At 33.7% G+C, this 19,347-nt stretch overlaps 1 protein-coding gene across 11 annotated transcripts in view; it reads left to right on the top strand.

Moving 5' to 3' along the window:
• Window positions 1-19,347, top strand: part of SNTG1 (syntrophin gamma 1) — a 794,914-nt gene that overhangs the window by 567,984 nt on the left and 207,583 nt on the right. The window lies entirely within an intron of this gene.

Below are 19,347 nucleotides of genomic sequence, written 5' to 3'. Positions count from 1 at the left end.
ACATTGGTCCAGTGTGCTAATCAGATTTTCAGATGATCTCTTCATTGCTGCCCGCATGTGTGTTTCATATTAGAAACAGGTCTGTGAGTAGTAAGTATCCAGGACAAAATGTAATTCAAAAAAATACTTTGACTGGCAGGGATTAATAGAAGAACTGGAGAAAACATAATAAGCCACCCTCAATGTCCACTAAATATATCTCTAGGTAAAATACACCTCTAACTCCTTGCAAATGTTTAAAAGCATATAAATAATATGAGGCGCCTGGGGGCTCAATTCATTAAACATCTGCATTCAGTTCAGGTCATGATCCCAAAGTCTGGGATTGGAGCCCCATGTTGGGCTCCCTGCTCAGCAGGGGGTCTGCTTCTTCCTCCCCCTCTGCCGCTCCCCCTTCTTGTGCTCTCTCTCTCTCAAATAAATAAAATCTGAAAAAAATGAATAAAATCTTATACATAATAGAATTTTTGTTTGCAAAGTCTTACCCAGTAGCAGAGTCAACTGGAAGAGCATAGAAAGTGTGTGTGTATGAAAGATAGAGAGAAAGAGAAAGAGAAAGAAGAAGAAAGAGAAAAGAGAAAAGAGAAAGAGAAAGAGACAAAATTTAAAGGAGTTTAATCTCAAGGCATCCTGAATTAGCACTGGGCAGAAAGGTCATCAATTTTGTGTTCCTGTGTTGTTGTGTCTGTATGTATGTATGCATGTATGTATTTTTGGGTGTCGATAAATATGCAGATCTGAAGGCCCAGCTTCATATGTTCTGATTCAGTCAGTTTAGGTGGGCCCAGGAATTCGGATTTTAACAATCAGGCCCAAATGGTTCCATTGTGTGTGGCCTATAAACCACACTTTGGGAGAAGCTGGAAAGTGGAAGGGCTTCCGATGGGGATGGTTAGAAGACATAAAATGTGGTACTAAAAGAATAGGACCGCGTTAGGAATTTGGAAAACATTTGTCATGGTTGATTCAATAAGATTTATAGAGCCTTCCGTGAATTTCCGTAGTGGCTCACATAAGAAGGGATAGAGGAGAAATTATGTCTAAAAGTTTATGCTCAAGGATTGCATTTGAATACATTGCTCCTCTGTTAAAAGCTTTTTAGGGAAAACTATTCTGATACGTTTGTGTATTTCAGTCCTCAACAAGGCACCTGTGAAGTGTCCGTGAGAAACCACAGTTCCACAAGCAGTGATGCAGGAGGGTTCTCAGTCTTGCATGCTTGGACTAACTGATCCAGTTTGTTAGTATTCATCACTTGTCTTGTTCTTCTCCAAAATCTTACTTGGGTTACTGTGTTGCCACTCTGTGGCGAGCATCCTATAAAATATGTGTTTCAAGCCTTGAGTGTACTGCAAATATGTACAGAAAAATCAGTGTTTTAGAACAGGTTTTAGAAAAACGAGAGAACAGCACAGAGCACGGCAGATTCGGTCACGGTCACAAGTGTTAAAGATAGCCATGTAAGCAAAGATATGTTTAACTTTAGTCTTTTCTCAAAAACGTAAGTTGATTTTAAACTCAATTGTACGGAAAGCAAAAATAAGTGCATTCTCTTTCAAAAGCACGTGCTGTTAGATGGAGTTGTGCTTGCAGTTGGCCCCTCGGAGGCAGACAGACAGCATGCTGACCCGAGCTGTGCTCTGGTTTTGATTAGACAGATTAGTGTGGCATGAAAGATTAGCTTGTGCTAGTAATGCCACTTCCTAGTGCTGTTCGTTCTGCTTCAAAGAAAAGGAATTTAGGATTGTAATGCAAATCATATGTGGCTCTTCATGATACACTTATTTTTTCAAGAGGCTTAACATCATCAGCTTTGAATTATGGGCACTAACATTCTTAAATTCCAGTCTTCCACTTCCCAACAGTGATTAGATGCTTTTGTCTTCATTGCTAATTACCTAAGCAACTAGACTGACTTGTACCTCAGTGGGGCTGAGATCTTAATTAAATGTTTAAGAATGTACTTAAATGGGCAGGAAAAGGCACAACAAGCTTAGAGGATGTCGATGGTTTTCAAACAGCATGCTGATGTCCCACGTTGATCAGAATTCCGAATCGGTGATTCACACAGAGTTCCAAACCCAGAAACAAATTGAGGAGGTCTGACAGTATGTTGTGGGTGCAAGGAACTTTCCTCTAATTCATCTACATTACTCATTGACATCGCTAGAAATTTTGTATTGGTCCCTGATTAGCTTCACTCTTAGGCTGCCTTTCACAATATAGCTGCACCTTCTGTGTCAGAGTTACAAGGCTTACTCTATGTAGAGGGGGGAATCCCACGGTATCTGCTATGGGTACCCAATAGAACTGTTAAGGAATTGTTTAGCCTAATGCCTCGAATTAGATTGCTGAAGCATCTGTGTCTGTGTGTTTCTCATGTTACTAGAGTGGACATAAAATAAGTCCATTCTGGGCTGCACTTGTACCATGCAAGGGATAAAGAAGATTGCTGAAGGGGAGAATCTTCCAAAGTTTCCTCATTAAGAAAGACTAGCACGAGTGCCAAGTGTTGCTTGGCATGTGAGGCGGTGGGAAGGTAGCAGGGCACCCAGTTGAGAGGGCTTTCCCACATGTGAGGGCTTTCCCACTCACAGACAATTGTACACAAGTCCTAGCTGGACCATTTATTAACATTGTAATTTCAGACAAATGAGCTTACTTGTTCTGTCCCTCTCTTATTCATCTGTAAAAACAAATTATTAATTACCTGTATAAAGATCAAATGGTAGTAATGTATATGAAACTCCTAGCACAGAGCTGACAATTAAGACAAATGAGGTGTTATTTTGTGCCATCAAATACTATTGCTTCACATTTGACACTCATCTCCCTGTTTACTCCCGGTGCTTACTACCTGTGTCAGTACTGGTCAGTGTCTTGTTGAGATCCATCTTGCCCCTTAGAGCTTCCATACACAGAGGGTCCTAATGCACGGCTGTCTGCACCTCAAGCTCCTTCTACCACACCCAGTTGGAAGTTGAAGTGGATACCCATGCCTGGAGGGACAGAGATTATTTGAAAATGAGGGTTCCTTGTTCATTGTAGTAGGTGTTTCTTTTTGTTTTTGATGTGAATTGCGTTTTGTAGTCTATGACTTATACTCTGGAGATACCAAAAGTCCCTGATGTACCTTTTTTTTTTTTTCAAGGAAACCTAGATCCATTACCACTGTTGATATTAAGATTGATTCTGTTATTGTTCACCTTACCACTGAACCCTAGACACATTAAATTGATTGTCATCTATCTATCATCTATCACCTATCTATCATCTATCTATCTATCTATCTATCTATCTATCTATCTATCTATCTATCATCTATCTATCATCATCATCTATCGATCTATTTTATTAACAGGTAAACTGATCATATCAAAATCTGAGTACCAACTATATGAAATACATTGAGATGGAAACTTTTTTGAGAAAGAATATACAAATAACTTTGTCTCTAAATTTATTGCTAGGAGGATGTCATTTCTGTGGAGTTTATTAAAAGACCATATAAAAATTATTAGGAAAGGGCATGTTGACTTATCCCAGTCTTCAAAATATAACAGTGCTCTATTTATGCTCACTAGAAATAAAAGGACATAAGATCTAGCTATAGTAGAAAAAAATGCATCTTGAGTCTATAATCAAGATAGTTGGAAATGAGACTCTATTAGTAGAATTGAAATTTCCATCTAATAAGACTTTCAAAATAAAATAACTCATTACTAGGCAAAGCCAAATGCATAGATAGAGGATTCCAGAGGTTTTCTTTTAAATTATTTCTGCTTTCATGTTTGAGATTTATGGGTTCTAAAAAAGAGGCTCATTTGCCTTTTATTTTCATGGTTTTACTGATAGAAAATATTAGATAATTAGAAATGTAAATAACTATCTCATTCTGAATTTTTAATTTTTAACCTAACTCTGAAAAGCTGTGTAATTCTTCTAAAAGGAGAATGAATATCTCAAATTATTCAAGTTAAAATGATATATGCATTCAATATAAACAAATTTTGATAAAACTAATATAAGATGTTATTTAATAGAATTTTAATTGTTCTGATATACTTAACTTAATTCAAAATTTCCATTGGAATAAGATGAATATTTTTTTAAACTTAGATTAATCAGAAAATAACTTTAAAGGGTTTATATCCTATTATCTGAAAATAAAGCACTAATTTATACATTGGAATAGTATACGAGGTTTTCAGTTACCAAGAAACATATGTAGGATGTGATTTGGGAACACACATCATTTTACACCATGGCAAAAAAGATTGAAATGTCACAAGAGTTACAAATAATGTTTTACCTAACTGCCAATAATTTTTAATTTGTTCTCAGTTTGGAAATGGGTTTTGAGGTCTAACTTATTAATGATTTCCTTAATAATTCTAATCACGGTGGACTCTTTTTCTTTGAGTTAACTACCACCAAGGAAAGCCATATGAGAAATAATTACACTTTTAATATTTCCCGCTGATTTTAGAAATGTTTAATGCAAAGACAAAAAAGTGCAAAATATTGTTTATGCTATGTTTGATTTTGGAAAGAAATAAAATACCAGGAACCTGCCTTGTCTACATACTTAGCTTTTTATTAGAACTGTTTGGAGTTCCTTCTCTGCTAAACCCACAGGTCTGTCTCTTCATTGGGTATAAATATAGATAGCACAGGCCACACTTTAATTAGATGCATGCACTTCACTCTTGGCTACTGAGTCTCAACAAATCCTTATTTGCTATCTAACATAGCTCAAAGACCCAATTTCGCTGCTACGCTAATAATGAGACAAAGCCACCCCCGATAAATCAATTCCTTAGTGGGGGTCCCAGCCAATTTTTATCTAGAGGAATGGACATAGAGAATACATAGCAGCAGGCACAAGGAGACCTGTCATCCTAGGGGGCAAAGTGACTCTTGAGGTAGGAATAAACATGTTGATTGTCCCTCTTCATCTTCTGCAAAGACTCTTTGTAGTCATTACCACTCTCCAGGTTAGAACAATGAGGGTAGATGTGTGTTATAGAGCTCATACACTTTTCACAAAACTGACATTAATTTTCAAAATGATTAAAATCACCCAGGTGGAGGTACTGGGTGGTTCAGTCAGTTAAGTGTCTGCCTTCGGCTCAGGTCATGATGCCAGGGTCCCAGATTTGAAACACATCCATGTTAATATCTTTTTCAGCTAAAAAGTTCAATTATTTTAAAAGAACACAGACTTTGTTAAGCCTGTAGAACTATAGAAGGCAAATAGTGAACTCTAGTGGATCTAACTATGGGCCTTAGTTAATAATAATGTATTGATATGGGCTTATCAATTGTAACAAATTAATACACTGGTGTAGGATCTTAATAATAGAGGATACTCTGTGCGAGAGAAGATGGGGAGGGAACTTTTTGCATAATTTTTCTATAAACTTTAAAGCATTCTAATGCTTTTCTTTTCTAAAAAGTAAAGTCCAGGGATGCCTGGGTGGCTCAGTGGTTGAACATCTGCCTTTAGCTCAGAGCGTGATCCTGTAGTCTCAGGACTGCGTCCCCCACCGGGCTCCCTGCATAGAGCCTGCTTCTCCCTCTGCCTCTGTTCTGCCTCGCTCTCTCTGTGTGTCTCTCATGAATAAATACATAAATAAATCTTTTAAAAAAAGTAAAGACCATTAAAATTGAATAAAAAGGAAAAAAACCACCTCACACACATTTCTGTGCTTTCGTGAATGAATAGATATATGCCAAAATCATGGCATTTATAAATTAGGCATAAACAAAAATCATGAAAATTGGGAAGTGATACTGAGAGTAGTCATAATTACTCAGATTAGTTTTTCTTTTTTGGGGGTATCCATTACTCCTATGGCCTTAGCCTGTGTCCCAGGAGAAAGCTTATTAGATTCAGGGAAAAAAACCCTGAAGAAAAATGTTTTGGAGAAAATGACTAAAATATCAGAGTGTGAGGAATTATGCCTTGCTGTCTCCAAGAAAATGTCTCTCAGAACACTCCCTACCACTATGTGATAAAGGAAGTGGTACCCAGTGGAAGCAGCCACTGTGTCCGGCAGAAGCAGTAATGTCATCCGTGTCTGCCATAAGGAAGAGAGTTTAACAGAAGTGAACAAAGAAGAAAGAAAGACGGAGCACTGGACAAATGGAAAGACTAATTTGTAAGCACATGGACACTCAGAATCATTAGGGGATAAATAATTTTTATTTATTTCTGCAATTTTAGGGGGGTAAAAAATAAATGAGTCTAGAGTCATGCATCCATCTATTACTCTCCAAGTGGGCAGCTCTTACCAAGGGCCTTCTGGAGTTCTATGTTCTGAAGTAATTCTGAGACATCTCAGGATGCTGCAAGCTACTCCTGAAGGTCATTGGGGCAATACCCATGATTCTCCGGATCAGAGATCGGAGAGTTAGAAAGGGAAAAACCCAAGATCTAGTTAAAGATCCAAATACCTGTGGTCACCTGGATAGGAAATGACTCTGGGTAATGTTAAAGCAGAAAGATATCCTATTATACATGTGTTTACTTTTAAGACCTAAAACCAGCTGCTATAGATACCATCACACCTTTACTCAATAGTTACAGTTTTGTGTATATAAACAAACTCCTAAAACACTTGCTCTGGTTCCTAGTTTGGGATATTGAAATAGCATAGAAAAAAAGTGTATTTGACCCGTTCAGGATTATTTATCAAAAGACAAATCTGCTTTGGTCTGAATGTCTGTGTCTCTCCAGACTTCATATGTTGAAATTCTAATGCCAGTGTGATAGCACTGGGAGGTGATTAGGTCATGACTGTGGAGCCCTCGTGAACAGGATTAGTGTGACCTTATAAAAGAGGCTGGACGAGCTACCTACCCACTTCCCTCATGTGAGAATATAAGAAGTCTACACCCCTGGAAACGGCCTTTGCCTGACCATATTGGGGCACTGATATCGGACTTCCAGTCTCCAGACTGCAAGAAATAAATTTCTTATGTTTGGAAGCTACCCAGTCTATGATACTTTGTTATAGCAGGTGGAACAAACAAGACATCTTCCCACGTGGTATCTGTGCGATGTTAAGCAGGGATTTGGAGTTAAAGGAAATGTTTTTACTTTTCCCCTCCTGAAACTTTTTTTTAAAGATTTTTATTTTTTTATTCATGATAGACATGGGACGGTGGGGTGCAGAGACACAGGCAGAGGGAGAAGCAGGCTCCATGCCGGGAGCCCGGTGCAGGCCTCGATCCGTGACTCCAGAATCACACTCTAGGCCAAAGGCAGGTGCCAAACCGCTGAGCCACCCAGGGATCCCCTGAATCTCTTTTTAATGAAAATAAACAGAGTCAATCGGTAACTTTTTTGAAAATGGAAAGCAGATTTTCATTCATGGAAACTATCCTAGGTGGTCTGACAAAGCTGAAGCAAAAGCCAATGTTTAGCAAGCATTCACATCGCAGAACTGAGGAATCAGAGCGAAAAAGGGTGTTCAGCTAAAAACAGGAGTTGAATTAAAATTCACCAAGAGTGAGTATTTGGCTCCAGGCCTAGCAGAAGGCATAGGGGAGGTTCAGCACCACGATAAAGTAAGAGACCTGTTCTGAACAGCAAGTTTCTCTGCTTTTCTCCTTCTTTAACTCTTAGAACACTGGCATAGAGGTGGGTTTTGTTTTCTTTTGTTTTGTTTTGTTTTGTTTTGTTTGTTTTGTTTTGTTTTGTTTTTACCACTAAGAGGGGAGGTGAAATTTATAGTGAAATTGATCTAAGAGAAATAACCCACCAATAATATGTTTGGGCTCTTCTACTGCAGACTGAGTTCCCACCAGAAACTCCACAGGAGAGCCCAGTAGTGGAAAAACCATGTGACCTCTACCCAAAGCTGTCAATATGCTTTTCAGTGCCTCACCCTTAAATATTGACCTATGCTAAAGGATTACCAGTATGGGAAGGAAATTATCCATATCAAGACAACAGTTAAAGCAGAGACAAAAAAAAAAAAAAAAAAAAGGAAGGAAGGAAAAAGACAATGCAATAGTTGAGGAAAAAAGTGGGAGTACTCAATACTACAGTATTTTCAGAGAAGGCAGAAACTATTACATGCATTTTTTAAAAGTCATCATTATATATAAAAAGAACATGTGGAGAAGAAAAGAAGATATTCAAACTTTGTTTATAATATTGGAAAAAACCATAGAATGTGGAAGGATTACAAAATAAAGTTGAGAAACTGGTCAAAAAGGAATGAAATAACAAATAAGTAGGCAATAAGACAGAAAAGAATATTAGAGATAGCCCATTCAGGAATTCTAACATCAGAACAATAGAATTGAAGTATTTTCCCAAGAAAATACTTGGGATAAAGGGATCAGCTATTATCTAAGGAATGTCACAAGAAAGGTGTCCAGGTTTGATGTATATGCTTTCAAATATAAATGAAATGGCAGACAAAAAAAGAAAAAGAAAAAGAAAAAGAAGGATGTCTACATATCTATGCTTGCTATATAGTAGCATAATACGATGGTTTTAGGTAGCATTTCCCTAATGACTAAGAATTTTGAACATTTTTTATGTGCTTATGATATTCCTTTATATTGTTGATTAATTGGGTTATTTGACTTATCCATTTTGAAGTTTATTTTATACATTCTGGCTGCAAGTCAAATATATAATTTGCAAATATTATTCCCAGTCTTGGCTTGTCTCTTCAATTTCTTAATTGTATCTTTTGAAGCTCAAAGTTTTTGATTGTCATGAAGTTCATTTTATGAATATTTTAACTTTATCACTTGATCACAGCTTTTGCTGTCTTATCTAATAATTCTAAGAGTTGGAAGATCTGTTGCTTTGTTTTCTTCTGAGGGTTTTATAGTTTTAACTGTTACACTTAAGTCTATCATCAAATTTCAGTTAATTTTTGTATATGGTATGAGTTAAGGTAATATGGGTATCTGATTGTCCCAGCCAATTTGCTTTGGCACGTTTGTTACAATGAATTGTGCTAAATTTAAGAGTTTATTTTTAGATACTTCTGTTCCATTAATCTGTGTATGCTTAGGCCAATATCACATCATTGATTATTGTAACTTTGCGGTAAGTCTTGCAAATGAAAAATTTAAGTCTTCAAACTTTATTCTTTTCGTATTTGATTTTTTATTTTCGTTTTATTTTTTATTTTCTTATATTTGAGTTTTCAGAAAACTTTGTTAGAACAGTTTTAGAAAAAAAATTGTAAAGATAGTTTTGAGTGTTGTAATATACTCTAGACCCAGTATTCCCTGTTACTAATATTGAATTATTATACATTTCTGATGATTAATAAATATTGATACATTTTTATTAATGAAAGTCTAAATAACACCCTATTCATATTTCCTTAGTTTTTACCTAATATGGTTTTTCCCCTTCCCAGATCCCTTCCAGAACACATGTTGCATTTAGTAGTTTGTCTTAGACTCCTCTTGGCTCTTATATTTTCTAGGGTTCCTTTTTTGATAACTTGACCAGTTTTAAGGAGTACTGGTGAGATGTTTTGTAGAATATATCTCAATTGGGTTTTTTTCTGATTTATTCCTTGTCATTAGACTGGTTTCTGTGTGTTGGAGAGGAAGACCATAGAGGCAAAGTGCATCATCTTATCAAGTGTTTATGCCATCAACATCATTTTATTAGCATTAATATTAATTTTGATCACTTTGCTGAGATAGAGTTTGTCAAATTTCTCCACTAAAAGTTTTTTTTTTTTTTTTTTTCGTATTCTTTCCATACTGGGCTCTTTGGAAGGAGTACACTATGGAGAGACCACACTTAATGTGGAATATACTTCACCTCCACAGCAGTACGTTGTCTACTTACATTCTTTAGAATTCTACTATATGTGAGATCTGTCTATACATCTTAGTTTATTTGTTTATTCAATCATATCAATAAATCAGTATAGACTTGTGGATATTTATTTTATGCTTTGGATTATAAGCCAATGCTGCTTTACCTTTTTTTTTGCTCATGTGATTCTACCATTTAGCCCTTAGGAGCTATTTCAGTTGGTTTCAGTGTGGCTTTCAAATATTCCCTAATTTTTTTTTTTTTTAGCATTTCTTCTTTTTTGACACTAAAATATGTTTCAAACTCATCCTGTATATTTCCTGCCAATCTAATAATCAGCCATTTCTCCTAGAGGCCCTGCTTCCCTTTATTAGAGAATATATTAGAAACCAAAAGCTGAGTCCTAGGTGTGCTCATTGAGGGCAGAGTAGAAGTACCTTCTAGATACATTCAGCTGATGAAACAAGGAAATATGAGTGTGTGCAGACTTGTTCATACACCCAAATGCATCCATACACATTCCTATATATAATCATTTGTGTCTGTATTAAGCCGAATGTGAGTTTATGTGGCTGCCTCCAAGCTAATCCATTATCATATGCATGATTCAGCCCACTCTCGTGCTTCTCTGTAACCTCCCACTTCAATAAATGTCTACATCATCTGCCATCCATTGGTTAAGTGCTCAAATCCAGGACACATATACAGCAATATCAGAATTGTTAATCCATTCCCCAGTGGGAAAAACTTTATTAAGTAGAATACAGTTTATGTACAGTTCTTTTGTTTTGTTTTGTTTTGCCTTCAGTCTTACAGATTTTGTTTATTTCCAAAGTTACAGAACTTAGTACCACTACCACATCCCCTTCAGTGAAGTTGTTTCAAACATTCATAATAAAATTAGACTTTTGTCACATTCTGTATTACATCATAATATCCCCCCCCCCCAGTCTCCTAAATGATTAAAAAAAAAAAAAGATTTGTACACATTAAGCATTAAGGTTCTCTCCCTTTTTGGCTGTAAATTCTATGAGTTTTGACAAATACAGAGTATCATGTATGACCATTATGATGCCATATAGGATAGTTTCACTTTCCAAAAAAAATCCTCTTCATCTGTTCCTTTCCTACTTCTTCCATGCCAGGATTATCTGGAAATGATCATTTTACTGTCTTTATAGTTTTGCCTTTATAAGAACGTTACATAATTGGATCTGAGAGAATATAGCCTTTTTAGATTGGTTTGTTTCATTTAGCAATGTGCATTTATGAATAACCCATGTCTTTCTATGGCCTGATAGTTCATTTCTTTCTGAGCACTGAATGATATTCCATTGGTTATATGATGGAAGAGTAAACAACTGCACTACAGTTTGTTTATCCATCCACCTACTGAAGGACATCATGCTTGCTTCTGGTTCTTGGTAATTATAAATAAAGCTACTGTAAATATTTGCATACAGGTTTTTGTGTGGACATAAATTTTCAAATTATGGACATTAATCTAGGACTACAATTACTGATTACAGAGTAAGACTATATTCAGTTTGTATGAAACTGCCAAACTGTCTTCCAAAAAGGCTGTGCCATTTTATACATCCACCAGTAATGAAGAAGTGTTGCCAGTGTTGTATATTCTCATCAGCAATTGGTATTGTCAGTTTTTTTGGTTATATTCCATGTTAACAAGTGTGTAGTAGTTTCTCATTGTTATTTTAATCTACAGTTCCTTAGTGACAAAGGATATTGACCACTTTTTTCATATGCTTATTTGCCTTCTTTGTATTTTCTTTGGTGATATGTCTGTTTGTAAAGTTTGCCCCCTTTTTAATTGAGTTAGGAGTTTTCTTATTGTTGAGAGTTAAGTTCCTGGTATGTATTGGAGATAATTATTTGTATATGTTGTATACAGCAACAAACATTTTTTTCAAATATTTCTTTTAAAAATGTTTTCTCTCTGTTTGTGAGTTGCCTTTTCATTTTCTTAAAAGTAAATTTTTCAGAAAAGAGGTTTGTCATTTTAATAAAGTCCAATGCATCAATTTTTTCTTTCATGAATTGTGCTTTTGGTGTTGCATTTAAAAACTCATCACCAAAAAAATAATTAATTAATTAATTAATTTAAAAAACCTCATCACCAGAGGCACCTGAGTGGTTCAGCTAGTTAAGCATCCACTTTTGGCTCAAGTCATGATCACAGAGTTGTGGGATTGAGCCTCCTGTCAGGCTTCCTGCTCAGCAGGGAACCTGCTTCTCCCTCTCTCACTCCTCCTACTTGTGCTCCCTCTCCCTCTGTGTCAAATAAATAAAAACAAAAAAAATTAAAAACTCATCACCAAACCCAAGATCATTGGGTAATGTCCTTTGCTTTCTTCTAAATATTTTATAGTATTCAATTTTACATTTAGTTTTATGGTTAATTTTGAATTACTTTTTGTGAAAAGCGTAAGGTTTGTTTCTAAGTTATTATTACCATTATTTTTTGCATATGGATTTTGATTGTTATAGCACATTTGTCAAATGACTGAATTTTCATTTCAACCTTTACTCTGTTGTTGATCCGTTGACTGTACTTGTGTGAGGCTATTTCTGGTCTTATTTTCTTCTGTTAATCAATAATGTGTGTTCTTTTGCCAATAGCATGTTGTCTTGATTATTGCAGCTTTATGGTAAGTCTTGAAATCAGGAAGAACATGTCTACTAACTGTCCTTCTTCCTCAGTATTCTATTGACACTTCTAAATCTTGCTTTTCCATATAAACTTTAGAATTACTTTTAGGTTTTTTTTTTCCAGTTTTTATTTAAATCCCAGTGAGTTAACATACAGTGTAATATTAGTTTCAGGTGCACAATATAGTGATTCATCAATTCCATACAACAACTTAGTGTTTATCAGAAGTTCACTGCTTAATCCCCATCACTTCTTCTTTGTGGCATATTGTACTAGCTGGACTTTCAATATGATTTGAATAAACATTTTGGAGAAAATATGTCCTTGCCTTGTTTCTGGTCTCAATGAGAAGGATTTTAGCTTCCTACAATTAAATATGTGTTAGCTGGGGGGGTTTTTTGTAGATGCTCTTTATCAAGTTGAGGAAGTTTCCCTGTATTCCTGCTTTGCCAAGAATTTTAATCACGGATATATGTCGGGTTCTTTCAAATGCTTTTTCTGCATCAATTGATATGACCTTAGTATTTTTGTTGTTTAGCCTTTTGATGTGGTAGATGACACTGATTGAATTAAAAATGTTAAATCATCCTTGCTTACATGGAATAAATCCAATTTGGTGTGATATATAATTCATTTTATAGATTGTTGGGTTTGATGTGCTAAAATTTTTTTGGAGATCATGGTGTTAATGAGATATACTGGTCTTAATTTTTTTTCTATAATGTTTTTTAAGATCATTTTTGATATTAAGATGACTTCAGAAATGTTTCTCCTGCCTCTATTTCTAGATAAGATTATAGAAGATTGTTACCATTTCTTCATTAAATATGATAGAACTCAACAGGGAAACTGTCTTGGTTGGGTCCTTTTTATCTTTTTTTTTTTTTTTTTTGTCATGTTATTAGTATTGGTTCAATTTCTTTGATATAGGACATTTCAGAATACCTATTTTTCCTTTTGTGAGTTTTAGTAGTTGTGTCTTTCAAAGAATTGATCCATACCTTCCAAGTTATCCAAATTGTGAGCATAGAGTTGTTCAGAGTATTCCATTATTAACCTTTTGTTTTAAAGTCCATAGGATGAATAGAGATGACCCTCTTTTATTTCTGATATCGGTAATTTATATCTTCTCTCTTTATTTCTTGATTAGTCTTGGTTAGTCTGGTAGTCTGGTTTATCAATTTTATTAATCATTGTTCAGATTTATTTAATCATTATTCATGTTTCAAAGAACAAGTGTTTTGTTTCATTGATTTTTCTCTGTTGCCTTTGTTTCCATTTCATTGATTTCCTCTAATTTTTATTGTTTGTTTTCTTTGCGCATTAGGCTTTGTTGCTCTACTTTTGTAGTTTCCTATAGTGGAAGATTATAGCATTGATTTTAATCTTATTTTTTAATTTATGCATTTGATGGTATACATTTCTCTCTAAACATTCCTTTCCAGCTCTTTCTGTTAGTGATTTTCCCCTTAAAGTCCTTGTGCTTGGGGACATACTTTGTATGATTTCTTTTCCTTTTAAATTTTCTTTTCTGAGCTAGAATTTGGTCTGTCTTTATGAATTTCCCATGTGAGCCTGGGAAGAATACACATTTTACTTTTTTGGATGGAGTATTCTGTGGAACTCTATTGTGTGAATCAGACTGCTAGTGTTGTTTAGTTCAATAATACCATTGCAGAATTGCTACCTGCTTGAACTATTATTTCTTAAAAGAGTGCTATTGAAGTCTACAACCATCATAATGGACATATCTATTTCTCCTTCAGTTCATCAGTACTTACCTCACATATTTTCATATTCTGTTAGATTATTTAGTATTACTAAATATTCTCAGATTCTACTACTTTATTTTTATTCAATTCCCTTTTAACCTGGAGAAATTATCTTGATTCTGAGGTTGGCTCTGTGTGTGATTCATAAGTTCCTCCAGCTATCTTTGATTAGTGTTAGCAAGGTACATTTTTCTCTAAGCCTTCAACTTAATCATATTGATATATTAAATTTTTGGTAGAATTTAGAGTTAGATCTTTTATATCTCCTTGATAATCTCTCTTTTATTAGATAAATTTAGACCATTCAAATATAAAATTATTATTGATAAAACTGAATCAATATCTATCGTGTTTATAAATCTATTCTATTTATATAGCATTTGTTCTGTTTCTGCTCACTTCATTTCCAATTTTATTGTTACTTCCTCCAATATATATTTTTAATTAATCTACATAATTTATCTTCAAATAGCCCTATTTTGTTTCGTATATAATTCAGGTACTTTACTACAAAATATTCCTAATTCATCCCTCTCATCTATTATACATGGCTGTCATTCATATTACTTATGTATAACCTTCAATAACCCCATACATTGTTACTATTACTTTTTTCTTATCTTGATCTGAATTTCTGAAGTATTACTTTCCTAATCCTTAAAAAAAATTTATGTATCATTTTTTTTCAGTTCAGAGCTTTGCGTAAGGCATTCTCTATTGTGTATATGTTAAAGTTTTACTTCTTGGTAAGATGTTTCCCTTACTCTTTGGCTTATTTCAGGATTTCTTCTTTGTCTTTGACTTTCTACAGTTTGATTTCCTGGAGTCAGTACCCAAGAAAAATAACATATCCACACAAATGCTTGTACACAAATGCTTATAGCAGCATAATTTATAGTAGCCAGAAAGCAGAAACAACAAACACAGCAACTGATAAATGGAAGAACAAAATGTATATCTACATAATTGAACGTTGACAATAAAAAAGATAAAAGTACTGATACAGGGTACAATATGGATGAATCTTGAAAATGTACTAAGTAAAAAAAGCTACTCACAAAAAACCACACATTATTGTATTATCTATCTCATTTAAATGAAAAGTCCAGAAAGGCAAATCCAAGGAGACAGAAAATAGATTAGTGGTTGCCTAGGCCTAGGGAGAGGGGATGATAAATGAATGTTAATGGGTACAGGGTTTCTTTTTAGGTTGACAAAAAATGTTCTAAAGTTATATAGTGATAAAAGTTACACAATTCTAATTATGTATACTAAAAACTACTGAGTTGGATGCTTCAAACATGTGAATTTCATGTTGTATAAATAATTTATCAATTATGATATTAGACAAAAATGAAAATACATTTGTAGAAGTCATTCAGTATGATTTAAATGTTATTTTAATTTTTACTTGGTATAACTTAATACATAAATTCCATGATAAAATAAAAGGCAAATACAGAAAACCACATAAAACAAATACATAGCTTAGTAAATTATTATAAAACAAATAACCTTTAAATTATTACTATGCTAAGAAATTGAATTTTTCTAACACCCGGAAGCCCCACTGTACATTCCATCTTAAGTATAGGCTTCCAATGAAACCACTAGGTTAAATTTTGTATCGATCACTTACTTGGGTGATTTTTATTAAATCCCTACACAATATTGTTTTGTTTTGCATATTTTTTCAGAACTTTCTATGTAGTTTAAGTTTTAATTCCCAGACTTTCTCTGGAGTCATCATCTGGAATTTTGTTTTATTGTTTATTGATAAAGGAATAGATATTTTACACAAGGAATTTATATAATCTCTCTACTTTATGTTTTGGAAATATATCACAATTGTAGTTACGGTTACATTACATTTTAATAAAACCTTTTATTTTGGGATAACTGTAGATTCACATGAGTTATAGTAAGAAATACAGAGAGATCTTGTGTACACTTTATTCAGTTCCTCTAAGAATAACATCTCATAAAACTATAGTACAGCATCACAACCAGGATGTTGACATTGGTATAATCAAGATTTAGTGATCATCTTCATCACTAAAGGGACCCTCAATTTCCCCATTTATAGCCACACCTACTTCCCTCCTGCCCTCACACTCTACTGAAAACCTGGCAGCAACTAATCAGCTTTCCATATTTATAATTCTGCCATTTCAGCAATATTGCATAAGTGTTGTCATAAAGTTTAACCTTTCGGAGTTGCTTTTTTCACCTAGTGGATATCTCTGGAGATTCATCCAGGGCATGAAGATTTATACATATGCAAAAACCATGCATGAATGTTTATAGCAGATGTAGTACTAACTGCCCCAAACCGAAAACATCCAGATATTTTTTGACAATAATGGTTAAACTGTAGTACATCCATACTATAGTCTAATACTCAGAAAATGAGTGAACTATTCACGTAGTCTATACGGCTATATGACTTTAACATCTATTCAGGAACTGTAGTAATATTCACATCAGTGTAGTCTAAACAGGTAGATGTTTGTCATTTCTAATTAATTAACATTAATGCACAACCTTTCTTCAGTTTTTTTTGAATTTTTAAAAGTAACCAAATATTTAGCACATTAGGTTTTTTGAATTAAAGAAATATAAGTGAGAAAAATTGTGCAGGTACATCTTCTATTAACTTTTGGAACATTAATTGTCAAGACTCCTCACTGGAATTTGGCCAGCATGATTTTTGATGGTTTATAAAGATTTAAAAGGTAAATCCTAAGGAAGTGGTTAATATTACACAAATGTTTCTATTACTTGTCTTATGATTATTCAAGGATTTGAAAATAACCAATAAAACAATGTGAGAAATTATAATAAAAACAAATTAAGTTTTTCATCTATTGTTGCATTTTATATATTTTTATATATTTGTAAGTATATTTTATATATATTTATATATATATTTTTTATATATTTTAAATGGATATGTATTTTATATATGTATTTTATAGATATAAAGTCTATATATTTTATGTATACATATGAATATAAAATATATGTCAATAAATATAGATACATGTGGTATATGTATTATATATTCATATATGTGTATTTTATGTGTGTATATATACTAGTTATGCTACAAGCTTATCCCACAATATAATGATATGTTATTTTGTCTTTAGTGTAAGTAAGTCTTCTTGTTGAGTCTGAGTCTGAGCTTGTCAAAAATAAAGATATTTATTACATTTTTCCATTTAACTTTTCTAAATGTTTACTAAGAAGGATAGAAAACAAAATTTCAGATAATCATTGTTTTGTTCATTAGGAATTTTTTTCAGAGAGATACTGTAGAGTTGGACTAAATCATATATGTGCTTGAAATGTGTATTTATTGGCTTTTATTTTTCTTGGATATATATATATAACCATTTCTTCTCTTTCTCAAAGTTAACTACAGTCTATTTATAAATCGATTATTTAACATGAGGAAATAATTTAAAAGTACATTGTACATCTGGAACTAATATTAAACCACACTTTAACTAACTGAAATTTAAATAAACACTTAAAAAATAAAAAAAATAAAGCACATTACACATATAGTAGAATTTTTAAAAGCAGCTTGCATAAAAATATACATATCTGGTCTAAATTAACTTCCAAAAATAAAATATAAAGATTTAAAAGAGAAGAACTGAAGTGTTCAGAATGTGGATATGGTATTATAGATGGTATTTATATTCTACTTTGTGAATTTTTATAATTTATAAATTTTCAAAAAAGAACATGCAGAAATAATCAAATAATTATTTATTTTACAATAGCAAGTTACTTAGGCATTTAACATAATAGTATGAGCTAAACCATGCATCAGGTAATGTCATTATCTCAAGTATATAGAAGTTATAATTATTTCATTCTACATTGAGAAAAGTAAGACTAAAAAACATAGGAGTAATTGGCTGAAATTTTAGTCAAAGTGGCAAAATTAAGTCAAATCCAGTCCTACTTCCAAAGTTTATGGTCAGTGAGCTACAGAAAATACAATTGTGCATAAGATTCACTCAGTAAATACATGTTTTGAAGAATATGATTACTATAAATTCCAGTGATAAGTCTCTCCTATGTGGTCATTATATTCCATGTGAAACCACAATATCACTATAATTTTGAGACTAAGTGTTCCATTGTGAATAACAAAGACCTACTTATTTATCTTCTAACTAAGGGAGGTATATAAATGTAAGAGATAAAGATTTTATATTGGTAAAGATAAAGATATAGAAAAAGATTAGGATATTTTGCTTTAATTATTGAGAGATCTTAACTTGGGTCTTCAAGATAAATTTAGATTTAAATTATTCTTAATTATTTAAACTGTATATCATTGCTTATTAGTGTGTACACATGTGTAAAGAAGTTTATGCCAGTAAATATTATTCTGTCAATTCCAACTTGGTGCTCCCACATAGATAAAATGCACATTTCACACTTAACACAGCCAGCTAGAAGTCTGAATTAACTAAAATCTGAGAGGAAAGAACACTACAAGTTTACTTGTTTTCCTCATTGCCATAAATGATACGATTTAGTTATTAAATCTAAAGGCAAGGGCAGCCTGGATGGCTCAGTAGTTTAGTGCCGCCTTCAGCCCAGAGCGTGATCCGGAGACCCTGGATCGAGTCCCACATTGGGCTCCCTGTATGGAGCCTGCTTCTCCCTCTGCTTGTGTCTCTGCCTCTCTGTCTCTGTCTCTGTCTCTCATGAATAAATAAATAAAATCTTTAAAATAAATAAATAAATCTAAAAGCAAGATACACAGCCACAACTCCTTTCTTTTTTATCACACTTTTCAGCTGTGGACCATTTCCAACAAAATATGAATATGTCCTCTCCTGTCAGTGAGTAATCATCTCCAAGTCTATGACACTATCATCTTTGCCTAGACTACCACAGTGGTCTCTGACTTCATTGTGTAACTGCCTGCACCATGACCAACTTACCACATAGCAGCCATTATATCACCTATGCTGGAAAATGTCCAGTGGTTTCCCAGCACATGTAGAATGAAAGAAAACTCTTTATCAGCCTAATGACCTACATGCCTGCCTCTCCAAACTTAC

Source organism: Vulpes vulpes, chromosome 13 (assembly GCF_048418805.1).
Source record: "Vulpes vulpes isolate BD-2025 chromosome 13, VulVul3, whole genome shotgun sequence".
NCBI classification, from domain to species: domain Eukaryota; kingdom Metazoa; phylum Chordata; class Mammalia; order Carnivora; family Canidae; genus Vulpes; species Vulpes vulpes.
The sequence above is the reverse complement of the archived record's forward strand: the minus strand, read 5'-3'. Positions and strand labels throughout refer to the sequence as shown.